Source organism: Mixophyes fleayi, chromosome 3, assembly GCF_038048845.1.
Source record: "Mixophyes fleayi isolate aMixFle1 chromosome 3, aMixFle1.hap1, whole genome shotgun sequence".
Classification (NCBI taxonomy): Eukaryota; Metazoa; Chordata; class Amphibia; order Anura; family Limnodynastidae; genus Mixophyes; species Mixophyes fleayi.
Window position 1 is genome coordinate 17,071,436 of NC_134404.1, and position 25,820 is coordinate 17,097,255.

The 25,820-nt window shown below is 41.3% G+C and overlaps 1 protein-coding gene across 1 annotated transcript in view; it reads right to left on the minus strand.

The window, feature by feature from the left end:
* Window positions 1-25,820, minus strand: part of SCARA5 (scavenger receptor class A member 5) — a 343,414-nt gene that overhangs the window by 244,495 nt on the left and 73,099 nt on the right. The window lies entirely within an intron of this gene.

Below are 25,820 nucleotides of genomic sequence, written 5' to 3' on the forward strand. Positions count from 1 at the left end.
ATCCACAATTAAACAGAAAAGTATACAGAAACATAACTTTTTGATATCTATGATCACAAAACTCTAATATATATATATATATATATATATATATATATATATATATTGGGCAGCACGGTGGCTCAGTGGTTAGCACTTCTGCCTCACAGCACTGGGGTCATAAGTTCAATTCCCGACCATGGCCTTATCTGTGTGGAGTTTGTATGTTCGCCCCGTGTTTGCGTGGGTTTCCTCCGGGTGCTCCGGTTTCCTCCCACACTCCAAAAACATACTGGTAGGTTAATTGGCTGCTATCAAAATTGAGTCTGTCTTTTCTGTCTGTCTGTGTGTGTGTATGTTAGGGGATTTAGACTGTAAGCTCAAATGGGGCAGGGACTGATGTGAATGAGTTCTCTGTACAGCGCTACGTAATTAGTGGCGCTATATAAATAACTGATGATGATCATATTACAGTATGAGTAGAAATTAATAATGGCACGTTTTTACTTTGTGCTAAAATGTAGGAGGCTTTTAAGAGTCATAATTCAGTTCTTAGAAATTAAAACTACTGCAGGGTTCAGCAGAAGTGTTTCCTAACCTTGGATGTTTCACAAAAATCTGTGCACGTACCTGGAATACATTGAATGAACACTTCATAAAGTGCCCAATTACAGGATATAGAATCATCACTTACAAGACTGTACACGGTTTACACTATATGTAATTGATTTTCTTGGGAGAGGGGGGGGTGTGCTGAGTGTGCATATTAAGTGGGGGCCATACATTATGGACTGGATATGATGTAAAATATAATACATCCCTGTCTTGCTCCCTCATATGTACAATTAGACATTACATGGATAGCAGATATGATCGGCATTAACCCCGCCCGCAGCCACACCGCAGTCCCTGCCCCATGCAGCGTTCTGTCACCAGGGCCGGATTAACCATAGGGCTAACTGGGCTACAGCCCAGGGGCCTATGGCATCCAGGGGGCCCTTGAAAGTGCTCAGCAGCAGTATTGATCGGTCGGGGGCGGGGGCGCCCCCGGCGCGATCAGTGCTGCTGAGCACTTTCACTGCGGCCCTTCTCTGGCGCGCTGTAGTCTCCTTACTGAGGAGATCTCGTGAGCCTCACTCTCACGAGATCACCTCAGTAAAGAGCGTACAGCGTGCCAGAGAAGGAGGTGCGGGGGAGCGGGCAGCTCGGATCACGGGGGGGGGGCCTCACAGGGGGAATGGAGGCCCCCTTAGCCCAGGGGCCACCATTTCCTTAATCCGGCCCTGCCTGTCACACATGAAACAACTGTCAACTAATAATACACAATTAAACAGAAACTTATACATAAACATAACTTTTTGCTATTGGCTAAGTGGTTAGCACTTCTGCCTCACAGCGCTGGGGTCATGAGTTCAATTCCCGACCATGGCCTTATCTGTGTGGAGTTTGTATGTTCGCCCTGTGTTTGCGTGGGTTTCCTCCAGGTGCTCCGGTTTCCTCCCACACTCCAAAAACATACTGGTAGGTTAATTGGCTGCTATCAAAATTGACCCTAGTCTGTCTTTTCTGCCTGCCTGTGTGTGTGTGTGTTAGGGAATTTAGACTGTAAGCTCAAATGGGGCAGGGACTGATGTGAATGAGTTTTCTGTACAGCGCAGCGGAATCAGTGGCGCTATATAAATAAATGATGATGATGATGATGATATCTGCATGTTATACAAGTTAGGGCTTACCATTCCAGCATCCGTACAGATGGTGGTCTAGATGACTCACCTTAGAATTGTAGATTGCATCTCAAACTGCTAGTAATAACACTAGTAATATGACATTTTCCATATCACACAATTTACAAGAGTTGGTTTCTTTCCACCCCGTATTTTTTATAGCAAGACACTAGCAGTTCTCTGGGAGGCCAGGTACATTTATATATGAAAAGAATTGTCTTCCAACCAGGTTCATCAGCCCATCCCACAGAAGGATTTGTAATCAGCTCTGTTAGACAAAAGGTCTCTTTGTGGGAGAGGATGACACACAGACACATCTAGGAACTTTTGCTCCTTTTGGACATAAGAAAGTCATTTTGGACAATGCTATGCTTCCAACATTGTGGCAACAGTTTGGGGAAGGCCCTTTTCTATTCCAACATGACTGTGCCCCAGTGCACAAAGCAAGGACTACAAAGACATGGTTTGATGAGTCCGGTGTGGACGATCTTGACTGGCCCACACAGAGCCCTGACCTCCAGGGCTGCCAAGAGGAATTCAGGGCCCCGGTACAACAATTTCATGGGGCCCCCCATATAGCTGAGAATTAAAAAAAATTAGCGGCACCAAAGATTTGGGGCACCAAGACATTTTGGTGCGGCGAAAAAAAAAATAAAAAAAATTGTACGACCGAAAAAAATGTTTGCGCCATAAAAAAATTGTATAACCACACCCACAAAAAAATTTGTACGGCTGTGGTCATGCAATTGGGGGCGTGGCTATGAATCACTTGACGTGCCCAGGAAACCCTCTTACAGAAAAAAAACTTGCATTGCTGTGTCTCTCTCTACCCCTTTTTCTTAATACTGTGCCTCTCTCCCCCCTTTTTCTTAATACTGTGCCTTTCTCTACCCCCTTTTTTTTAATACTGTGCCTCTCTCTACCCCTTTTTCTTAATACTGTGCCTCTCTCTACCCCCTTTTTCTTAATACTGTGCCTCTCTCTACCCCCTTTTTCTTAATACGGCGCCTCTCTCTACCTCCTTTTTTTTAATATTACGCCTATCTCTACCCCTTTTTCTTAATACTGTGCCTCTCTCTACCCCCACCGTTGTTCCTCACACTGTGCCTTTTTTTTTTACTTACATTATTATTAGCTGTTTTCCTCTCTTCTCTTTTTTTCTGTCTTCTATCTTCTCTCTTCTTGCTTCTTTCTTCTGTCTTGGTCCTCTCTGCACTGCTCCAAACTGACTGCCGGGCGTGATTTGATGACATCACGCCCCGGCAGTCAGTGTAAACAGAGCAGAGAGGAGGGAGGAGGGGACGCCGACGCCGCTATCATGTAAGCTGCTCCCCCTCCACCAACGAAGGGGCGGAGCCCCAAACCACCGACCCCCCCCCACCATGCAAACTCCCCCCCCCCCCCACCCTGAACAGTGAGGGCCCGGTCCCCCTGGCATGCCCGGGCCCGGGTAATTAGTACCCGCCCCCCCCCCCCCCTTTCGGCGGCCCTGCTGACCTCAACCCCATTGAACACCTTTGGGATGAACTGGAACGGAGATTGTGATCCAGGCCTTCTCGCCCAACATCAGTGTCTGACCTCATAAATGCTCTACAGAATGAATGGGCACAAATTCCCACAGAAACAGTCCAACATTTTGTGGAAAGCCTTCCAAGAAAAGTTTGAGTTGTTATCGCTGCAAACGGGGGACCAACTTCATATTAAAGTATATGTATGTGAATACAATGTCATTACAGTTCCTGTTGGTGTAATGGGCAAGCGTACGAATACTTTTGTACATATAGTGTACACATATATATATGTATATATATATATATATATATTAGTGCAATTAGGACTATGATGGAGATAATGCAGCTAACATTGGAATGGTCTGAGATACATATACACAAACTCATACATGTGCACACATGAACAATTAAGATATTGTACCATGTGTAAGATTACGCTATTGAAATTACATTATTACATTATTGTACAAGTAAAGTTTCTGTTTCATACATATATACCTGCGGTATGATTATGAATTTATAATGTCTTGATACAGGAGATATTATATATAGAAATCTGTGTGTCATAAGAGGGACAATGTGAAAGCGTATGGTGATATAACGAGCGTATCCAGAAGCAGAATAAGAAGATAGCGTGCACAATTTAGGCATAAATACGGGATCTTTTACATATATGAGTCTGATTCATGCTTTCCCACTCTCCCGGAATGTCCAAGAGATGGGTAGATCTCCAAGAATAGCAGGCAATCCTCCCACTTCCTGCCCACTTCATAGTGGAGTGAGTGTGAGGGGGCCTAGATGATGCATTTTGCAGCAAATCACGTCTTATTGGCTCCAAGATGGGATGATGTGTTCAAATAATTTTTCCACAGGGGCCTGTGCCATAGGACATAATTTGCAGCGCCCTGCTCCCTTATCTTCTGCCAATTCAGATATTTAGTATGCCATGATTAAATGCTTACATCCTACTAAACTAACCTGCAATCTCCATATTATTCCAATTGTGAGTAGTCGTCACCTTAGGCTTGGTACACACTACAGTGTTTTCAGCCGATTATCAGGCCAATCAGACAATAAACGACTGTATGGCCCAATATCACAGTATTGTATACCCTGGACTGATGAACGATTATTGTTCCAGGGCACATAAAATCGTTGATCGAGATTTTCAAACTGAATTGAAAATCTTGTTCAGTGATGGAACAATGTCGTTCCAATTCTGCAGTGTGTATGCACTCTGCAGAATTGAAACGACAATTTAGGATTTAACCCACTGCCTCTTATCTTCTCAGGGTTCAGCAGCATTGTGCTCCAGCGTTGCCTCTCTCCTCTGGCCTCCCTCCTTCCTATTTTGCTCTCAGAGCTGCGCAGCGATTGGCTGAGCCCATGTACTCTAGCTAATGTTTATCAAATGAATGTTCTTATCTGAACGATAGGTCTTTGAATGGAGGTTGGCATAATTGTGGCCATAGGGAATATGCTGACACTGATATTCTCTGATCATATAAATAGGTGTATGTGCAGCACTTTCCTACAATCAAAGATGTTATTAGTATAGAATATAATTTCGCACTCTTTTGAGCCTTCAAAGGTATAAAATGGGACAGGCACCTCATATTCATTTGTAAGAATATGTGATTTATTTGGAGCAGTGTGACCAAAATAATTTGTAATTGGTGTCTTAATCAGCACCGGAAGTCTGCATTTGTCAATGCAACTGTGTAACTATTTCATATATCATAGTCGCCTACTCTCCCGGGAATGTCTGGGAGACTCCCGAATTTCTGTGAGTCCTCCCAGACTCCCGGGAGAGCGAGGCAACCTCCCGGTTTCTAATCACCACCTATAGTAAAGTAACAGGGGGCAGGGCTTAGGGTGCGGATCACGCGTTATCGTGGCCCCGCCCCCTGCTGTAATTGGCCAGAAACAGTGATTGATGGTTTGGAGGTGGGACCAAATGACGTGACCCGTCATGCCCCGCCCCAACAAGCCCACCTCCCCCTGATCTCCTGGAGGAGTCCTTGCAAATGTGGGCAAGTATGAAATATATTCGCTGATCTCGCTGTTTTCATTGATGACTACACCGGCGTTCTCCCAGCGCTGACATGATTACGCGTTGGATATAGAACCCGTGGGCGTTCCATTCGTGCTCAGCCTGGTGTCGCAGCTTTGGTCACTCATAGAACAAATGATAGTCAAAATATAGCACACCCGGATCAACACAAATGTGATCCGATATAGATCTGTGAATTGCACTGTGAATAAGTATCAAGACTCAAGAGCTTAAAAAGTCCTGCAGAGTTTAATTGTCTGAAGGGATATTTGTTGGTAAACAGAAGCGATGGGTAGACGGTGTCAGTTCTGCTATTACAGTACACACTCTGCTCCAAAGTAGTTTGACTGCAGGCAAATAACTTAACATCTCTACACTATAATGCAGCACACAGAATATAAAATTGGGCTATTTAATTAGTCAGATGGGAAAGAGTTTTTATGATTTCCCGTTCATAAAAATTCCAGAAAGTTAAACATGCCGTTTAGCTTTGTTAAAAGAAAACCAATTTCTTTCAGTTAAGGACGGTAAATGGACAGATTCCTATACATAGCAATGTACAGCAGCTCTGCAGTTAGGTCTCTGCAGTTGTTCTGAGACTCTGACAGGTTTTCGGTGTCGCTGACATGATCAGTCATCAGTCAGAATACTCCTCAGCCGATGGTTACGACTGATGAAGAGCACAGATCTGAAGGTCATCAGGTACAGTGTGTACCCATGATCCAGCATGCTGATAGGGACATTTTTGTTTTTGTCCTGCGGTTGGTAAATCGCTAATTGTTAGAACTTCCCTGTAGTGTGTACCTGGTCTATCACTCCTGCAAACATTTCAGATACCGAAAACAAACAAAAAGCTTACGTTCCCTTTACTTTATCAGACAACACACATTGAATCGTGAACTCCAGATACAATATAAACATTAAACACAAGTTATTCTACTCAGCTCAATAACACATGGAGGGGATACAGTTATGTAATTACAGTTTATCACAATTAGAAACATACTTTAAATAACTAGTAATATATTCCTAAAGTGTTACATTATATACAGAACAGTGGACATAAGGGAAGAAAAGGGATTTTGTTGATATTACATTTAAATTTTAAATGTTATACCTCTAATAGATCAGCGATTGCAAATATCTGTCTTACAGAACACTGATTATGTACAATCACAATATTGTCATGCAGGTATGACACCAACTTCCAACAGAACCCCCCTGAAAGAGTGCAAAACGCGTTGTTCTTTATCAACTAGGTCAAAGAGCGGAAAGAAAACTCTTTCTATTTCATATACAATTGTTTTTCCTTTCCACTAACGAGGGCTTACTAATGAGCCATGAAGTATGTTTATTAGTATGTTTGCCTTTTTTAGTTTAAAGTGGATTGTAGAAATTGTTAGTATCCGTTAACTTAGGAGGAAGAGAAATTACCGCTTTACAGGATATCTGTGTCGTTACCACATTCCGCACGTTGATTTTAAAGGAAACTGTTACCACCAAAATGTTACTAATTAAAGGCTCATTTCACAATGATCTGAATGAAGATTTTTTTTTTAGATAAAAGCAAGAAGTTCTAGTCTAAAATACAGCACAAGTCTGAAAAGTCATATAGGGTGGTTATATATAGGCACCTAGCGAACAGGAGTGTGAGTTGTTGTAGACCTTCACATCTGGGCAGTTTGCATATAACTCCACCTATAATAAACATTAATCGTGACTATTTAATCTTTGCATCTGTCATTTTCCACAAGGTCATGGGGAGGGCATATGTTTTAATTCCAGCCATTTAATGCTGAGTTATCCATAATTGTTATGTTAAGCTCATTGCATTGACTATATGGACATAACCCAATTCTGGTTGTAATCATTTTCACGATTACCACTACTCCGACATGGAGAAGCCTACAAAGAAAATCCGAAATTATGAAAAAGCAATTGGAAAATAAACTGACTTACTGTGAAGCCGACGCTGGAGATCTCCAGTGGGAGCACCAAGCTGACAGCAAGTGATTCCGATTGGAGAAGTGTTCGGCGCTGCAGGCTGATGTCATTGCAACGTCTGTCAATAGAATTTTAAAGTGGCAATGTTGGGTTAAGTGTTTAAATACTTAACCTTAGGGGTCCCCACATTGCCGCTTTAAATTTCTATTGACAGACATTGCGATGACGTCAGCCTGCAGTGCCGAACACTTGTCCAATCAAAATCACTTGCTGTCAGCCTGGCGCTCCCATCGGAGATGTCCAGCGTCGGGTTGAAGGTAAGTCTGTTTCTTTTACAATCGTTTATTCATAATTTCGGAATTTCTTTGTAGACCTTCTCCATGTCTGAGTAGTGGACATCGGTAAAGTCTACCCAACCCATAAATTCAACCCCCAGTGATTGGAACAAACATTACGTAAACTGGAGAGAGTCAATCTTCCATGCAGAAAGTGGTTTTGGTATAGGTAAAGACAATACAAACAGAGCACACTGGGGGAACTAAATAGAAGGATTACGATTGCACAATGTTACAAGGTAGAATTGTAGTAAGATACAACTTCATCATTACATTACTTCCCGTTATTGTCCTATTGCTGATCTGGGGGCAATGCAAACAAAAAATTGAAAGACATTTCTGACCTGTCAGAAATGGTGGAAATTCCTTCCTCTCTTTTGTCTCTGTTTCCTCTATGGATCGACACTACTTAATCATAGATTTAGGGGCTCTAACTTTGTATAAAAATCACAGACCACACACCAAAAAAATACATTTTATAATCACTTTTTAGCCAATGAGGTAGATACAAGTATGGGGTGACTCTCGTCAAACAAGAATCTCACTCCCCAAAATATTACATCTACAGCAGTGAATATCATGTGTTTATAACAACTGTTATCCTTTTTAAATGCGATGAAAGGTTGTTTTTAAGTGAAGTGAATAACATGATAGTTTAGGACAACATTCCATTGTAAGAGTGGTGGGTCCTGATGCTGCTTGATGTACTGAACTAGTAAGCCAAGTTTGATTCCTTCTTTAAATGGCGGCATGTATACAGTAATCCGTCAAGAAAAACTATTTCTCGATGTAAATACTATTTCTAATGCCCCACGTTTCAATGCATTCTCATTCTAGCCATAAAAAAAAATGTTTTGTGGGTAAAAAAAAAAAAGTTGACGATTTATATATATTTTTTAAATAAATCAACCTGCACAAACAGGATTTTAGGGGTGCCTGAAAGAAAATGTCTCCATCTGTGAAAATAAACTCCTATAATATAGAAACTGAGGGCTGAATTAAGCACGAGGGAAGTTAAAAGCTGAGGTTCTGTTCATAACTAAGTTGCATCTGTCTAAAGGGTTAAAAATCAGGCAAAGGATGGGGGTATGCCCACTGGTAGTCTTACCGAGGGTGGGCCAAGGGTCAGTTTATAAAAGTACTGGGTTAGGAATAAATCAGCCTCTAAGATCCAGGGCATTGACCACCCACCCTTCCTGGTCTGGATCTTGGGCACCTGGTGCTGGTTTTGTGAATGTTTTTTTCTATTTTTCTGAAAGTTCCTGGCCTGGTCTGTCTTTCATATTTCTTAGAGGTTCTGGATAGTTATTTTATTTTGCCAGAAAACACTGTGCAGCCGGAGGCTAAAGATTGGTGGGCGCACTTTACTTTGGATTGGGCATTCTGAACGCGTTTCCCTTCGAAGAGTCGGCTATAGGTTTGGTGTAAGTATCATCCTTGTAGGCCTTCTTGTGGTTGCACTCCTTTCAGCCCAGAGGGGTTGTGGGTTTCTGGATGGTCAAGGGTAATTGATCCCCGGTGAAAGATAATATGTGCGCCCAGGTGAAAATGTTACCCACATTGTTTGATATCCAAAGGGTAAGTGACCAGTTTTTGGGCCTTGTTGCACTGACTGCTGTTTTCTCCTCCACCATACAGCTTTTTGGTACTAAAATAAACTCCTTTATTTTGCCACAATGATGTCTGGTGTCATTTATTGTAAGGTGAATGTTACGAGGGTAAGAGAAGTTATGTAAGAAAAGATCAAACTTCAAGCATTTTATAACACAGAAGTAATAAACAAAAAAACAAAAAAAAATGTAAGTAATGTTTTTCCCCACTGGTCTATCACTAAATAAACACTAACCGGGCCCGGGAGAGCGTCTCCATTCCAATTACTATGCATTTAATGGATGTATCATGTTTTCTAATCATGTCTGAACATCACGCGTGGGGGATTAAAGTGTTATATAGAGGCTAGTTCCTACACTTAGGCAGCTTAATGTGCAATAACGGAACGTTAAATTGTGACTTTCACGTCCTTTGGTTTTAAATATATGTTTTTCATCTGGTTCCAGGAGCACTGAGCTCTTAAACCTGTCATCAGAACGGAACAGCGCTATCCAGCTGCTGCTATTTACCGGAACATCTGCTTTGTGTAGATCACTTACGTCAAACTCAACTTTCAAACTGATCTTACAGCGCTGACTGCCAAGATGCAAAGAGGAGTCACACCAGACTCCACCCTGAGGCCTTTCTGTATCAGCGTGTCCCTCCTAGTGATGGATTAACCATTCAAGTCAGGTCTGTTCAATTGTGTACAGAACAATTTATGACTATGAAGATAAACCGTGACTAACCCGTTCCATAAAGGTCGAGGGTTGGAGCCAAACTGGCTCAGAATGGTGTTCACCTCTGCTAGTTATTTAGCCCTGTGGAATAAAACTTGTTTTAATTGCCTGGGTTTTATTGACAATATTACACTCCCAAATTAGATAAGAGAAAATGTTTATATTACTCATTACAATCTTAATAAACCTGCTAGGATAGAGATAAGCAAAATTTTAAAAACCAAAAACTGCACGCCTAGTTCTGTATTTTGTATGTTTCGCCAGCGGCATTAGTTATTAGGTGTTCCCAGTCCTACTACAATCACAGAATGAACTGACCATCATCACCCCAGATCTAATCATAGACTATAAATTCAGCAAAATCTGAATTTATGAATGCGGCACCAACGGCTTTCTGTGTAATAGCAAAGTGGAGGTGGAGATTGCATCACCAGGTACTCTGCACAAAGCGGCCTGCAAAGCCGCAAAACTCAAATTGCGCATAAATTTGCTCATCTCTATGCCAGACTCATTTTTGCTTACGCCTAATTAAAGAGTCATTAGCACATAAAACCGAGGAAAGATCTTGTTAATCTAATCGATTTGCTTCTCTACCCACCTGCACCTCTTACTCTTTCTTCTCTTTACTGCCCATGATTCTGTCACTTGTTATAAAGACAGAATTAATGCCATTCGACATGATATCTCCTCCTGCCAGATCCCTCACAGTCCAACCACCTTCTATTACACTCCCCAATCCACCTTCAGTTCATTGTCCCCACCAGACGAGGTCTCTGCATTCATCTCATCATCTCCAACAACCTGACCACTCAACTCTGTTTCCTCCAAAACTTTGCTCCCTCTCCCACACTGCATAGCCACCTCTAGCTCACCTCTTTAAGCTGTCTCTCTACTCTTACATATACCCATCCCCATGCTCACTTCACAGATCCTAAAGGGACCTCTCAACCCAGCCTCTCTCTCTGACTACTGCCCTATTTCTCTCCTCCCCTTTGCCTCCAAACTAGGTGAGCGACTTAGATGAAAATGTGCATTGTGGAAAAAGTCCAATGACAAGAGAGTCCCTATAGACGAAAGCACTTAAATGGTGTACATGTGTGCTTCTGTAATCTTACACATACCTGCATGGGTTAAATTCTCCTCCCAGGCCGGCCAATGAATATGTCTGGGGAGACCAATGAGTGTCCTGGAGTTTGCTTTATATGTGACATCACTTCCTGTCTGACTCACTCTTCTTCACAAGATCCCGCCCGCACCAATTATTGTAGTTTCATTGGTTAATTTCACGTTTTAACACATATTTTCTAACACCGTCACAGAGCAAGGACAGTTGGTAGGAAGTCACTGCGATCAGCTGCTAATACATACGGTGCTATCGTTTATTAGCCATAGGTCACTGCACCCTTTGAGGCAACAGTAACTCTTTGGTCCTTCAGTGAGTAGTGATCCATTGCCGGTTTAGTGAGAGTACAGCATTGTAAGTTTAGAGGGGGTGCTAGGTTTAGCGCCGGCCAGTCAGTTAGGGATTTGTCCCTGTTGTAATTGGATGCACGGTGGTCCTGCCATTTCCACGCTTGGTTAGCTACTATTTTAGTCAGCTCTCCCGCAGTGCTTTTCTCCAACACAAATTTATTTAATAATAAACTGTGTCCTTTTTGCCATTTTAACAATGTCTCTGTGTTTTTATTTTAGTTAAGTTATCTAAGTTAATCTACAAAGGTATTGGTGAAGGGGAAGATGGTCATCCATGGTACACCATTTATCAGTTTTGGAGGATGAGTAACATCTTGTATAGCAGTATTCATACTAACAACTTGGAGCCATGACTTTAAATTCTAGCGCCTGGGGCGAGAAAGAAAGCTGCCACCCCCCTTAGCTTTCAATTTTAACCTAATTAAGTAGCCAAAATGATTCATAAGCTGCGCTCACTTCAAAATTGCGCCCCTCTGGCACAGTCCTAGTTACGGCCCTTCTCACAAGGTATACACTGCGTAATTCACTTACGCTACAGTTATTTAGGTTTACTTACGTTAAACAGAAAGCGGTAAGGGGTCTATTTACCATTATCGGTTAGTGGGCAGCAGTCACTGCAGCGATACAAATTGTTCTGCTACTACTATTAACATGCCAGGGTTCATTGGTGAGCCCTGGCAAAATCCCCCCTCCTAAACTAATAAACAAAAACTTCAGTGGCAGCCTAATGTTGTCTGGCTAAAGGAGGATGTGCCCCTTTGTGGCTATTGTTCATGTGCGGCTAAGGACATGTGTGCGCGATGGGACCCAGTAATGGAATCCGGATCTCCATTGGCGATGGATTCTCGTGAACCCCATTACAAAAGGTAGGCTAACCCCATCTGAAGATGGCATTAGTTTTTTAAGGCTGGCTTTTCGTTAAACTGACTCACATCCTAGTCCCCATAGTGGTCTATGGGGACTGCAGTGACCAGTGTGAAACAGGTTAAGGCTGGAGAACTTTCTCCTTGTTTAAACCCTTGATGAATTGAAAGAAGAACTGCGATAGCCGGATTATTGGCTCATCGTATCTTAATAAATAGACCCCTAAATATTAGTTAACTAGAACTAATTACTGCAGCATGAATACAGATTATCACAACTGTAATGTTACAGAGCTAATAAACTACTAACAACTATGATCCTGACTTACAGTACGGAGTAATGATGTATCTGGGTATGAACAATTTTATATGTTTTGAGATGCTGTATTTTAAGATATGTGCAACATTACGTCTATTGTGTAAATGAACCCGAAGCAAAGATTAAACAAATCGCCATCATGAGCTCCAAACCTTACACCAGGAACATTTACGTCTGCTAGCTAAAATATTTCAAGATACGTGAAACCAGTGGTTGAAGTGGAAATTTAGAAGTCGAGGTAGTGGGGGTATGAAAAATGTAATGGGAAAGTAAGTAAGTGAATGTAATTTAATAGTTGTACAATGAAGGCAGTATGAGAAATGGCGGTATGACATACCCTCTCATACCGGCACACTTTGAGCACTGCTTGGGAGAGTTTAAACTCTCTCTATACTGGAACCCTTTCCTATAGATTTCCCAACCATTCATTTTCCTTCTTAGAATTTGACAAGATTTTATTTTGCTTTAATAAACAAAGCGCTACGGAATTTGCTGGTGCTATGTAACTAAATAATGATGATGATGTTGATGATGATGTTGATGATGATAATGGTGCTGCCATGAGATGCTAGACTTCTTCACCTCTGCACATCTAGGTGGCAGCTTTCAATCCTCCTCCGTTCCCTGACTCCCCCCCTGATTTCACTTTTATCCACTTTTATCCTTCCTTCTGACATGCCTCAGCCTTTCTTTCCCCACCTTGCTAAAACCAAAAGAGCTGAATTTTAATGTGGCTCCTTAGGTCAGCTGTCCTTTTAAGACAATTTACTTGAATAGACGCGGAGTTCCTCTAAATACACTTGCAGCGATCCACTATCCGCGCCGGAAGAGGGAGCAGAGTGACAGTGAGCAGGTCACACTGCTGCACCTCGAGAGCTCTTTCTCGCCCCACCAATGACACGGGCACCCCCACCCCGGCCAAACAAAAAAAGAAATTAGGATCTTTAGTGCCCGGGAAATACTCGTAGAGATGGAAACTGTCTGCAAGCTACATACTTGCTTGCTTGCAGATTATTGAGGACAGTTCCAGTTTGGAAGTGCTGCTATGACATTCTATCTCATACCGTCACACTTCAAGCACTGCGTGAAACTCAAAATAGGGACACAGCTGAAAGGGATGTATGTAATTTGCATATGCACACTCACACTGCTCTTGTACACATGTCCTTGTTCTGCCTATCCAATCGCAAGGAGCTGCAAATATAACATATATGTATATAGATTCTGTATCAGGGACAACCACATAGTGCCACTCCTATAAATGTTTTATTGTACCATAGCTGTCATAGATAAAGTTTTTATATGATATTTATCTTAGAAAATATTTGTGCTGTGCTAAATACATAAATACATTCCTGCCAGAGCTTTACACGACATTTGTATAAAAATATCAACTTAGTGATATTTTATGAAGTTGTCAGTGATAAATTTACAGGGAACACAGCAGAGCTTATTTACTCAGGATCATCGGGGACGTACCGCGATTTCTTATCTCAACATTTAGATTTGAGTTATGAGGTCGCCGAGACATATTTTATTATTTATGTAGAAAAGATGGATAAGACGTCGTATTTTGGAAGTGATATTGTACATCACCACGAGAAAATAATAATCTGTGCAAATACATGCTTATGGGCCCTGTTAGATACATAGGGAAAAAACCATGAACACAATTTAATCATACATAAAAGATGACTTAAAAGTTGTCAGGATTTCTGTTCTTAATATCTAGCCAAATCTAGTCATAGGTATGTTAATGCCCCACACATGGGTAGGGAGAAGCTAAGGCTTCTCAAACTGACGGGAGATCCAATCAGACCTCCAACTGCCTCTCGGGTAAACAACATACTATGACCAATGCTTTGTTAGAAACAAAATTAGGGGGTTGGGTTTCTGGTATTGGTAAGAGTAGAGGTTCTATACACATCTATGTCCTACCTCATCTTTATAGCATTAATTCCTGACCAACAGTACTCAATTATTAGGAGTCCACAAATGAACTAACAAGGTACACACACTTCTTTTTGGGCAATGCCCTCCTGGGCTCTGGTCCTGCTCATGAACGTTTTATACAGTAGCAAAAGATGGGAGCAATAAAAGTCAAACAAAAGCAAGCAAGATTAAAAGGTGTAATTCTCGACATTCTTCTTTTCATCATTAGTAACAGATATAGGCAATTTTGCCCGGTAAGGAACTTTTGATGGCAGAAATGGCACAAAAGGACTCTGCTAAAATTTGTTCTAATTTCAAGTGGTGTTCATGGTTCTATCGACATTTCCCCGACCATTGAAAGGACACAGCACATCTAGGGTCCCTGGACCAAAAATAAAACGTTCCAAATAATTGGAGAGCCCTCAGGCATGGAACGTCATGTGTCTCAGGGTGATGTGGTGGCATTCGGCGGAGTGTGTGGGTGACTGCTGTTTTATGGAGGTTTTAAATACGTTAGCTAGATTGGGTGAGGAGAAGATTAACCTCCAGATTGCTCCCAGGTAGGTTATCATATACAAGCCATCTACACTGAAGACTCACAAAGGAGGACCCAAGGAACTTTATAACCAAGATTTAAGCACTGGACCAACCTTCTCCAACTGCTAAACCAGAACCTGACCTGTAACAACAATGACGTTCCAAATACCGAGGTCTACAACATACAGAATCACACGTGCGGCCTGTCTGCCAGTGAGTTACCCGTGAGACTCTGTCCCTATAAATCACAAGTAGAAAATAAGTTTATTATGAGTTCAGTATCATTAAAGTCTTAAAAGTCCTAAATTAGGGGTATCCTAAATGCAGACATTGGATTGTGCAAATGTAATTCTCATCATCGCATAAAACTCGAGTCTAGATTGTTCCATCCTCCATCATCTCTACTTGGGGCATCAAAACCACTCTCTTTACTGTCATATTAGCTACTATAGTATTTTATATGTTCTATATACTAACATTGTATTTAGGTGGGACAGAACTGCAGCAACCAATCAGAAATTAGCAGTGTTTTGTTTAGTGAAAGTTGGACAATGAAAGCAGGTGTTTAATTGGTTGATGTAGTCATTGTAAATTTTGCACCTGGAAACACAAGTTTTACGGTGCGCCTGCGGTATATTTTCTGCAGCCATTCATCCGCATCAACTTGTGACGTTTCAGAACTGCTGTCTTCCGCTAGTTGACACCTAAATCACCCCATTGGAAAGTATCAGGGTACTGGGTACACTCAGTGCCCTCCTTTACATTTCTAATGAAACAAGAATGGGGTGGAAAATTTAAAATTAATCCAGCAACAGGTTGGGAATAGTGCATCTATCGGGCTCCATAGCAATATTTGCATAGTGACCAAGTGGTGCAGTTCCTCCATCCTGAGACCCCCCCATGCCCTTAATAGAGCCGTCACGGTCCGGCACAAGCTTCGAACATGCGTATTTTCAGAAGAGGTCTCTGCTGTGCTCTATTGAGAGCAGAGCAGGGGAATCAATGAGAGTATCACGGGGGGGGCAGGGAGTTCAGAAGTGCAGGCAACCAGGCTTTGCCGGACCCCCTGAGCCCACGATACTCACTCCCTTGCCCCGCGACAAATGTGGCATCAATGTAGGTTGACTTGAGACTTGACACGATCAGAAGTTCTAAGATGATGACTTAGTACCCACTATTTAGTCACCTAATCCCACAAGAGTAGAACCTATTACAGTCCGGCACTGAAGCCCCATGTTGGGTGTTAAATAGAACATCATCAAATATTTGAATGTGCAACACATTAGACATTTCGGGCCGAATTCACCATTGAGCGCATCAAAAAGACAAAAAAAAAGGATTCTAGTGTTGGAGGCACATTATTTTAAACTGACAGTTCTAAGACTCCAAATTACTTTTCAAAGTAAATCAATTTTGAGCTATTAAAAAATAATTTTATTTCTTAAATTGTTAAAAAGTGTATTCAATATACAGTATATTGTGTCCTGTGATCTCCAGCGAATTATTAAAATAATATTGTGATTTGTAGAAACAGAATTAGCTGTGTGCAATAGATTCAAATTGTCTTCGAACGTAACCTTCTTCTTTAAAACGAAGTTGAGATTACGTGCACCCATATTCAAATCCAAGAGGATCTTAAGATACGTTCCCATTTGAATCTGGGTACAAGTACACTTTGACTCTACGGTACTTACGGTAAGTAGACAGACAGAACACAGTGCAGAAAACACATGATGCATATGTGTAATATAAAGTCACATCAGAACGATGCAAAAAAAATATATATACATATAAAAGAAATGATCAACTCATAATACTATAATCATTAATGACTTTCTATATTGGGCCAATACTTCTAAAAATCAATTCACGAATCTCTTATTACAAAGTCATTTTAAAAGATGCTGTAATAGTATATTCTAAAATACATTTTATTTTAAGCTGTGTTTTTAAATATATATAATATGTTAACTATATAATATTAAAACAAAGACTTTATAAAAAATAAAATAAAAAACAAAACAACAATATTCGCAGAAGCTCCAAATTGACAGAAACACCTCACTTATCTCTTATACCATGTAATATAGAGGAGGAAGACGGACAACTATTTTTTTTATAATCATTTTACTTAAAAAAAATAAAAAAAAAATAGTTTATAATACAGATATGTTATGGATTATTTTTGTTTTCATCTGTCTCTGCTGAAACCCTTATTGTGCAATATGTATGAAACGTTTCATCTTAAGTGGTTGGAGAGGTGATGAAAAGGGCAAATGAATATTGTAGGTGGTTTAAAGCCAATAATGTATTCAGTTATGATTCATAAAAGAAATCACCAAGACACAACATTTATGCTATAGAGTCGCAAAATGTGGTTTTCATCTCTCGGCTGCGCGGTTCCTTGTGCCAAGGATGACATTTTGCTTTTTTTTCTTCATCTGTCAGTTGACTTATTGTAAATCTTGCATTGCCGGCACTATAGATTTCATGTGTTTACGTACAGGTCAGTGTTGTGACTCAATCCATTTGCTTAAAAGGTTCAGAGAAAGAAATGTGTAATTAGTTGCTCTCAATTGGGACATTATTCATCTACCCTGGAACAAATGATTGTTTTTTTTTCTAGCTAAAAGAAAGAAAGAGATTACTTTCCACAAGTGAGAAGAAATACTTGTGCGGTGGATTTAGCGCGTGATTCATTTTTCGGTTTAAAGGAGATGTCGACTCAACGCGTTTCTTAATTCATGACCTTCAACTGATAAGACTTGAAAAACATTGATATTCATTTTCTTCGGCTATGGTTGAAAAACTACATTTAACCATATCAGGTTCCCTGCAGAACTAAGGGTTAAAGGTTCATTTTCAGTTTCGGTTGGGATTCCATAATTTATACATTACCGTAGAATATTACTAAGCTGGGGATGGGCGTTCCACCCGTCCTGGAGGGTGCCCAGATGTCTGCCATGTTCCAGGACGTGTTCCTCTCTCCTGTCGACCCTGTCTCTAAATCTGGCAGGAACGAGGAGAACATTGTTGGCCCGAGGTGGACATCTGGAGAGTCGCCGATTTGGGTGGAACCTTAGACTACGTATAAGTAATATTGAGCCATAATGTATCACTTCACAGTTTTATTTAGAGCATGACAACATTGTTTCAACAGAGAAAACAACGTCTATTGTGTTGAACAGAGTAAACACTTAAACTCAGCCCACACATGCTTGTCCATGCCAAGACAACAAAAATGTGATGATCAGTCATTTGCAAATTGTCATTGCCTATGTCAAAAGAACATATGTGTAGTTTGCTTTTAACCCTTCCTTCAACAGCAGAACAAGGGTCTTTCTTACCCTAGCATTCCTGCTCCGTGGCAGAAGGACACACCTTCTGGAATTACAGTGAAATTCATTCTGGAGTAGGGAGCTATAGCTTGAGATCTGTACAGGGCTCAAGGTAGACTTAATCTGCCACTGTCGCATATGTGTCTCCTCCTCGCCAGGAATTCACCCCTTACAGGGGCAAACGCAGGATTTGTAGAGGTTGGTTTCCACACCATGCCACCAGTGGGAGTGACCAGCATGCATGGAGGCGTGGCTATAATTTTAGACAGTAATTGGCTGCTCTCCAACTCATCCTATCCCCATAATATACATGGGAAATGCTGCGTGGACTATTGTTAGGTGCACACAGCTCTCCCTTTTCAAGCAGAGCCGTGTGAAGCGGGAGCAGGGTCCAGCCACCTCAATTATACAGTGCCCCAGGCTTGGAGGGGGGTTTCCAGGCACTAGGAACTCCCGCCCCCTCGGTTTGCCTATGCCTTAATTACATACTTAACCATCTTTACCTTCTGTTTAATGTCATTGTATGTTTTTTATTTGCATCATGATTTAATATACAGTTTTGTGCAATAAGTTGGCTCTTTATAAATAAAGGATAGTAATAATAATATAATACTGCTTTTTTCTTCATAGTCCCAGTCAATCTGCAGCAGGGAAGGAATCAGGACTTGTGACCTCGAGGAAAGCAGACTGTTCTCTGTATGTTATTCTGTGAACTTCATCTATTGGGTTCAGGAGGAACAACGTAGAGAGCTTACAGGATCATAGTTATAGGGGTGGGGTATGATTTTTCAGTTGCGAAAAATCCGACATCCACTTGACCTGCAAATAAAACCCGAAAGTATTAAAAATCTATGTCAATATTAATAGACTTACACTTAACCCGACACTGCCACTTTAAATTAATTTTAATACAAGTCGCGATGACAGTAAACTGTAGTGCCGGACAGGTCTTAAGTCGAAAACACTTGAGGTCAGCATTCTGCTCCATCGGTGATGTAGACAGTCGCTTTTCAGGTAAGTCTATTAATATTGACATCGATTTTTAATACTTTCGGGGGTTTTTTGTAGGTCAGGTGGGTGTCATAATTGTGGTAATCGTGTTAATATATAGAATAACTCAATCAGCCAGAAAAATGAACTTCAATGACAGACCCAATGATATCCATTTTATAGGATGCAGGATTTAGAGGTTTAAAAAAATATCCACATTTTTTCCCACAGTTAATCTGGAAATCACAGTGTTTCTGAGTTGAAGAGAACATTTTGATCCACAGTATAAACCGATCATTATATTACAGTAATTAAGTGTGGGTATAAAACGTTCAGAAGCCAGTCTGAAAATCATTATGAACGAGATTAGGGATAATTAGTATGGATGCTAATTACATCTTTTTCTGAAATCGAATACGTTCACTTAAACTGTAGGAAGCCAATGCTGATTTAATTACGGAAATAAACAATTGGGTGAAATTTGGGGAAACATAAGATTCCAGTGGCTTTTACAGACTTATTCATTTTCTAGGTATTATAGTCTATAATTTTGAAACTCTGCCTATCTAATTGTTGGAAACTGGCAGAAGGTACGGCGGCACTCGGCTGGACGCTCTGCAGTGTGGAGAGAGGACCTAGGAATGGGGCAACCCAAAATTCTAAAAGAAGAGAAGAAGAAAGAAAAGCCTTGGACTTTGCACAAACCCTTTAGTAATAATAATGGGATAGTGGTAGATGTATCAGTTTGCAATCTATACCCCTACTTAGTCCAATGGTAAATTATGGAAATGGGGCATCCCTTGTTACACATCTCATAGAGCTGCAGGGAATCACACTTCAGTCATATAGTGCCTGATTCACTAAAGCATGCAAAAATATAGTTTGTTAATGATAAAAAGTAAAGAAAAATACATTTATTAGAATTGTATTAATGTCTACTCTACATAAAGTGCATTCTTTGCTGATTGCAAACACACGTTCTAGCATGCAAACACATGTTCTAGCATGCAAACACAGCCATCATCACTAATAATCGTCACTTACTCCGGACCTGTAGCTTGAATCAGACGCTGCTGCGTGCGATCAGCTTGGCACGCCCTTACTGTACATTGACTATGCGCATACGCCCCATCGCCCTCCTTTGTGCCCGAAGATGACTTGGATGTTCTAGCATATGGTCCGGTTCAGAGCAGTTTTATGCAAAATACGTCACATATCAGTATTTATGCTTCTCGATGTGTCAGGCCCATACAGTTTGTGAGGTACACCTCCTTAGAAGCATACATCATGACACAGACGCGTTAACAGGGGGATTGGGTTTCAGCATAGTTTTCCTGACGGGAGGAACATACCCCAAGATGACAGTGCCCCCAGTCCAGAGAGCACAGGTGGTCAATCAATGCGTTGATGAGTATGGTAATAATGTAATCCATTTGTCATGTCCTTCTCAGTCATCAGATATAGAACTAATCAAGCATTTCTTTTAAACCAATATCAACCAGGCGTGAGTTGAGTGACTTCCTTGTGTGAGAAGGGTGCTACATCCCCGGAGGTAGTCAGCATATCGGTGCTGACTACCCCGACAAGACTTACCCCGACGTCTTCACACAGAAGAGCTCCTTCCTGACGAGGCTGCAGGATGACCGATGTGCCCACCGACTGGAAGCAATCGCGACGAATGAAGAAGCCGGCGCGACTTGATGACATCACTGGGAACCGCAACGCTGTTATCGGTGCTGTTAAGGGGGTGATGCAAGTATGCGGCATGGACAATGTAATTTACAAAGCGTTGTATACTTACTTACATTACCCCCTTAACACGCCGATAACAGCGTCCTGCAGCCTCGTCAGGAAGGAACACTTCGGTGTGAAGACGTCGGGGTAAGTCTTGTCGGAATAATCTCCATCGTCATTCCATACCCCACCCCTACATCCCTCCTGCACAATTACAGTCATTGGTAGACTCAATGGTAGTTTCAGTGCCACAGCAAACACAAGTTATCCTATTAAATCACTTTAAGTTGGTGTCTCCATTTTTTGGTCATTACCTCTATCAGTGTTACGGCCTAAGAATCCAAAAACTAACAGCAACAGTTCACAGCACTTACCACTAATCAATACAATACATTTATTTAAGAATAAAGTGCGTCACATCACAACAGGTTCAAATAACACTAGAAAGTATCTCCAGGGCACAGTGTTTGACCAGAGATCGAACATTTTGAACCAGCGTACTGGCCACTAACATCTACACTGTCCAATGGCCATTTGACCCCCAATTACAATTTGTGATTCAAAATTTACGGCTTATAATCTCCATCCCCAATTTATATATATATATATATATATATATATATATATATACACATCTATACACATCTTTCTATCTATATATCTATCTATATATACATATATATGACATTATTAAGGGCCTTAAGAAAAAAAAACCAAAAAAACAGAACCTCCCCTAGTATTATGGCAGTTCATGTTTTTAATGCTGTGTAATTCAATGTTCTGGGAGGTTTATTCAGCGAGGAGGAAACAAGACCAGCGAGAACAACACGCTGTCTCCCAGCGAGGCTTCTAGACCCTGTGAAATGTTTTTACATCTATAAACGCGTGACCTGCATTAAAATATATTGACAGCAATGAGTGGAAATGTCTTTAAATGTCAGTCCAGATCTGTTTTATAAGTATTTAAATGCTAGTTTCCTTCATCTCCTCATAGCCAGGACCGGGGATGTAATATAAACTTTATGAGGTTTACAGAGCATTGTAATGAGACAGATCCATGGCTTAGACCTGGATCATTTAACCCCCGGTGGGGGGGGCTCCTGTATCCCTGGATAAGAAGAAAAATTTGATAGTTGAAAAACACAAAAAATCTATTTTACTTTTTATTGTATACGATGCAGAGGTGCAGATTAGGACACGTTATATCAGTGTGACGTGAACGTAACACAGACAGTGCCTGTGTTTGTAGTAAAAGGGGTGACAGGTACTTATTGCCAACTGTGCTGATATATCACAGTTGCCTGCTCTCCCAGAATGTCCGGGAGACTCCCGAATTTTAGGAGTTCTCCCGGACTCCCGAGAGAGTAGGCAAAAATCCCGGATCCGGCTGTCGCCGTTGTTGAAGAGGGCGGGGGGGGCTAAATGCGCCATCATGGCTCCGCCCCCTGCTGCGATTGGCTAAAATTGCCTAAGATTGACAGGGAGCGGCGCCTAACGGCGCACCACACGTGGCCATGCCCCCTCGACGAACCCCCTCCTGGGCAGCTGCCTTCAAAAGTAGGCAAGTATGTACAATATGCAATATGTTTACTGCACATACCCACAAACAATAGTGTATGTCTGAGGCCACTGCATTGGGCACCTGGGTACAAAACCAAAGCATATTGTGATGCTCATCAAGTTTAATATGTAAGCTCTGTATATGTCCTCAGTAACCTGGACACACATACAGATTACATACATAGCACACATACAGATTACATACATAGCACACATACAGATTACATGCATAGCACACATACAGATTACATACATAGCACACATACAGATTACATACATAGCACACATACAGATTACATGCATAGGACACATACAGAATACATGCATAGGACACACACATATTACATATAGAGCATGCATACAGATTACATACATAGTACATATATAGATTACATGCATAGCATACATGCATATTGCATACATATCACACATGCATTTTACATATATAGCATAAACACAGATTACACATATAGCAAACATGCATATTACAAACATAGCATAAACAAAGATTACATACACAGCACACACACAGATTACATATTTAGTATACATATACAGATTACATATATAGCACACATACAGACTATATACATAGCACACGCACACATACAGATTACATATAAGGCACACATACACATACTAATTACATATATAGCAGCACACACACAGACTACATATACATCACACAGACTACATACATAGCACACACACACACAGACTACATACATAACACACACACAGACTACATACATAGCACATACACACACAGACTACGTACATAGCACACAGACTAAATACATAGCACACACACAGACTACATACATAGCACACACACACAGACTACATACATAGCACACTCACATACAGACTACATACATAGCATACACACATACAGACTACATACATAGCACAGACACATACAGACTACATACATAGCACACACACATACAGACTACATACAAAGCACACACACATACAGACTACATACAAAGCACATACACACACAGACTACATACATAGCACACACACATACAGACTACATACATAGCACACACACAGACTACATACATAGCACACACACAGACTACATACATAGCACACACACATACAGACTACATACATAGCACACACATACATACTACATACAAAGCACACATACACACTGACTACATACATAGCACACACACACACACACAGACTACATACATAGCACACACACATACAGACTACATAGATAGCACACACACACACACACACACACACACACACAGACTACATCATACTTGCCAACTCTCCCGGAACGTCCAGGAGACTCCCGCATTTCGCGAGAGTCTCCCGGACTCCCGGGAGAGTGTGGCAATCTCCCTGATCTGCCCACTACTTAGTGAAGTGGGCAGAATTCTGGCAATTTGCGTCATTACATCCCGGGGGCGGGGCCAAAATGACGTGATTTTGGCGCCCCGCCCCCTGCACGCCCACGTCCCAGCCGGCATCTCCCGGAAGAAGAAAAACAAATGTTGGCAAGTATGGACTACATACATAGCACACACACACAGACTACATACATAGCGCACACACACACAGACTACATACATGGCACACACACATACAGACTACATACATAGCACACACACACACACAGACTACATACATAGCACACACACATACAGACTACATATATAGCGCACACAGACTACATACATAGCACACACACATACAGACTACATACATAGCACACACACATACAGACTACATACAAAGCACACATTGCTACACAAACAGAAAACTAAATATAAATATTTAAAACCTGAAACTGTCCGTAAAAATAATGTAAAGCTATGTAACACACATGCAGCAGATACATATGACATATACTCACACTGTAACACACATACAGGATATACTGTACATATGACATATACCAAGTAGATAGCCAGCTAACAGCCTAATACTAAGACATGCTGATGATATGCACATATACTAACATGGGTTTAATTCCAACCAGGATCCTATCTGTGTGGCGTTTGTATGTTCTCCCCGTGTTTGCGTGGGTTTCCTCCCACACTCCATAGACAGACTGGTAGGTTAATTGACTTCTGACTGCAGTAATTAGTAAAACTGTGTGTATGATGGGAATACAGACGGTGAGCTCCACACTCAGGGACTGAGCAAGTGATGAAATATTCTCTGTAAAGCGCTGTGGCATATGTAGGTGCTACATAAAGAAATGATAGTAACACTCACAAAGACACAGATACATTCTGCGCGGGGCAGCTGGATTGTGGCTTCTAGAAGCTCCATTTCTTGCAGTCTGTTATACACCCGCAGGAACAAGTGATCCCTCTCCATGTTTTGTTACTAAGAGAAGACTTGCAAAGGGTCCAGGAATTACTCATACTTTCATTATCCATATTATCTACAGTTACACCCCAAATTAATGGGCGACTCAATAAAAGAGAACATTTTATGGGGAGTGCAATGAAAGCCATGACGTGGAAACATAAACAGTACGAGATTGTTCTGTAAAGTACAATGGGCTTATTTACAGCTTGTTAGTGCTGCTCGGACCTCCAACCTTTTCTCTGCGAACTATAAATCTAGTCTCAGAGGGGATTGTGTCCCCTATCGGGGCTGTCTGCTGAGTACGAAGCCATCGCTGCCCCACAAGTACAGTTTAGCATTAGACAGGTATCACTTAGACTTACGTTGCTATGGGTAATAACACCTTTTCCTAACAGCCACGTATGCAGCAGTTTCTATGAATGACTAAGTGGCACGAAAGGAAAGCCTTGCCCATAGCTATAAAATACTGTTCTGTTTATATAAACGATGAAGGACACTCACGGTGGCCAGTAGCTGACTTAAGAATCTATAGTGACTGGTTCATGTTCCAGTTCTCCAGCTTCCACTGTCTCTCCTCATTCCAGCCCCGTACCCACCGCCGGTAGCCGCACAGAAAAGCCAGTCACCAAAGGTGGCTTTATTATTGGTGGCTGATAATATTTCCCAGTAGCCCCTCCCACATCTTTAGGACAATGTCCTGGGGGGTATCTAATAAGGGAAAGAAAGCTGAGAATCCTGTCAATTCAGCTGCTGCTGCACCCTGGCTCTGCACCACTGTTTGTATCAACCAATCCACATGGGGAATATCTACAGGGCAAGTTGGAAAAACTGTCAGTCACTCTCACTCTGTTGTTA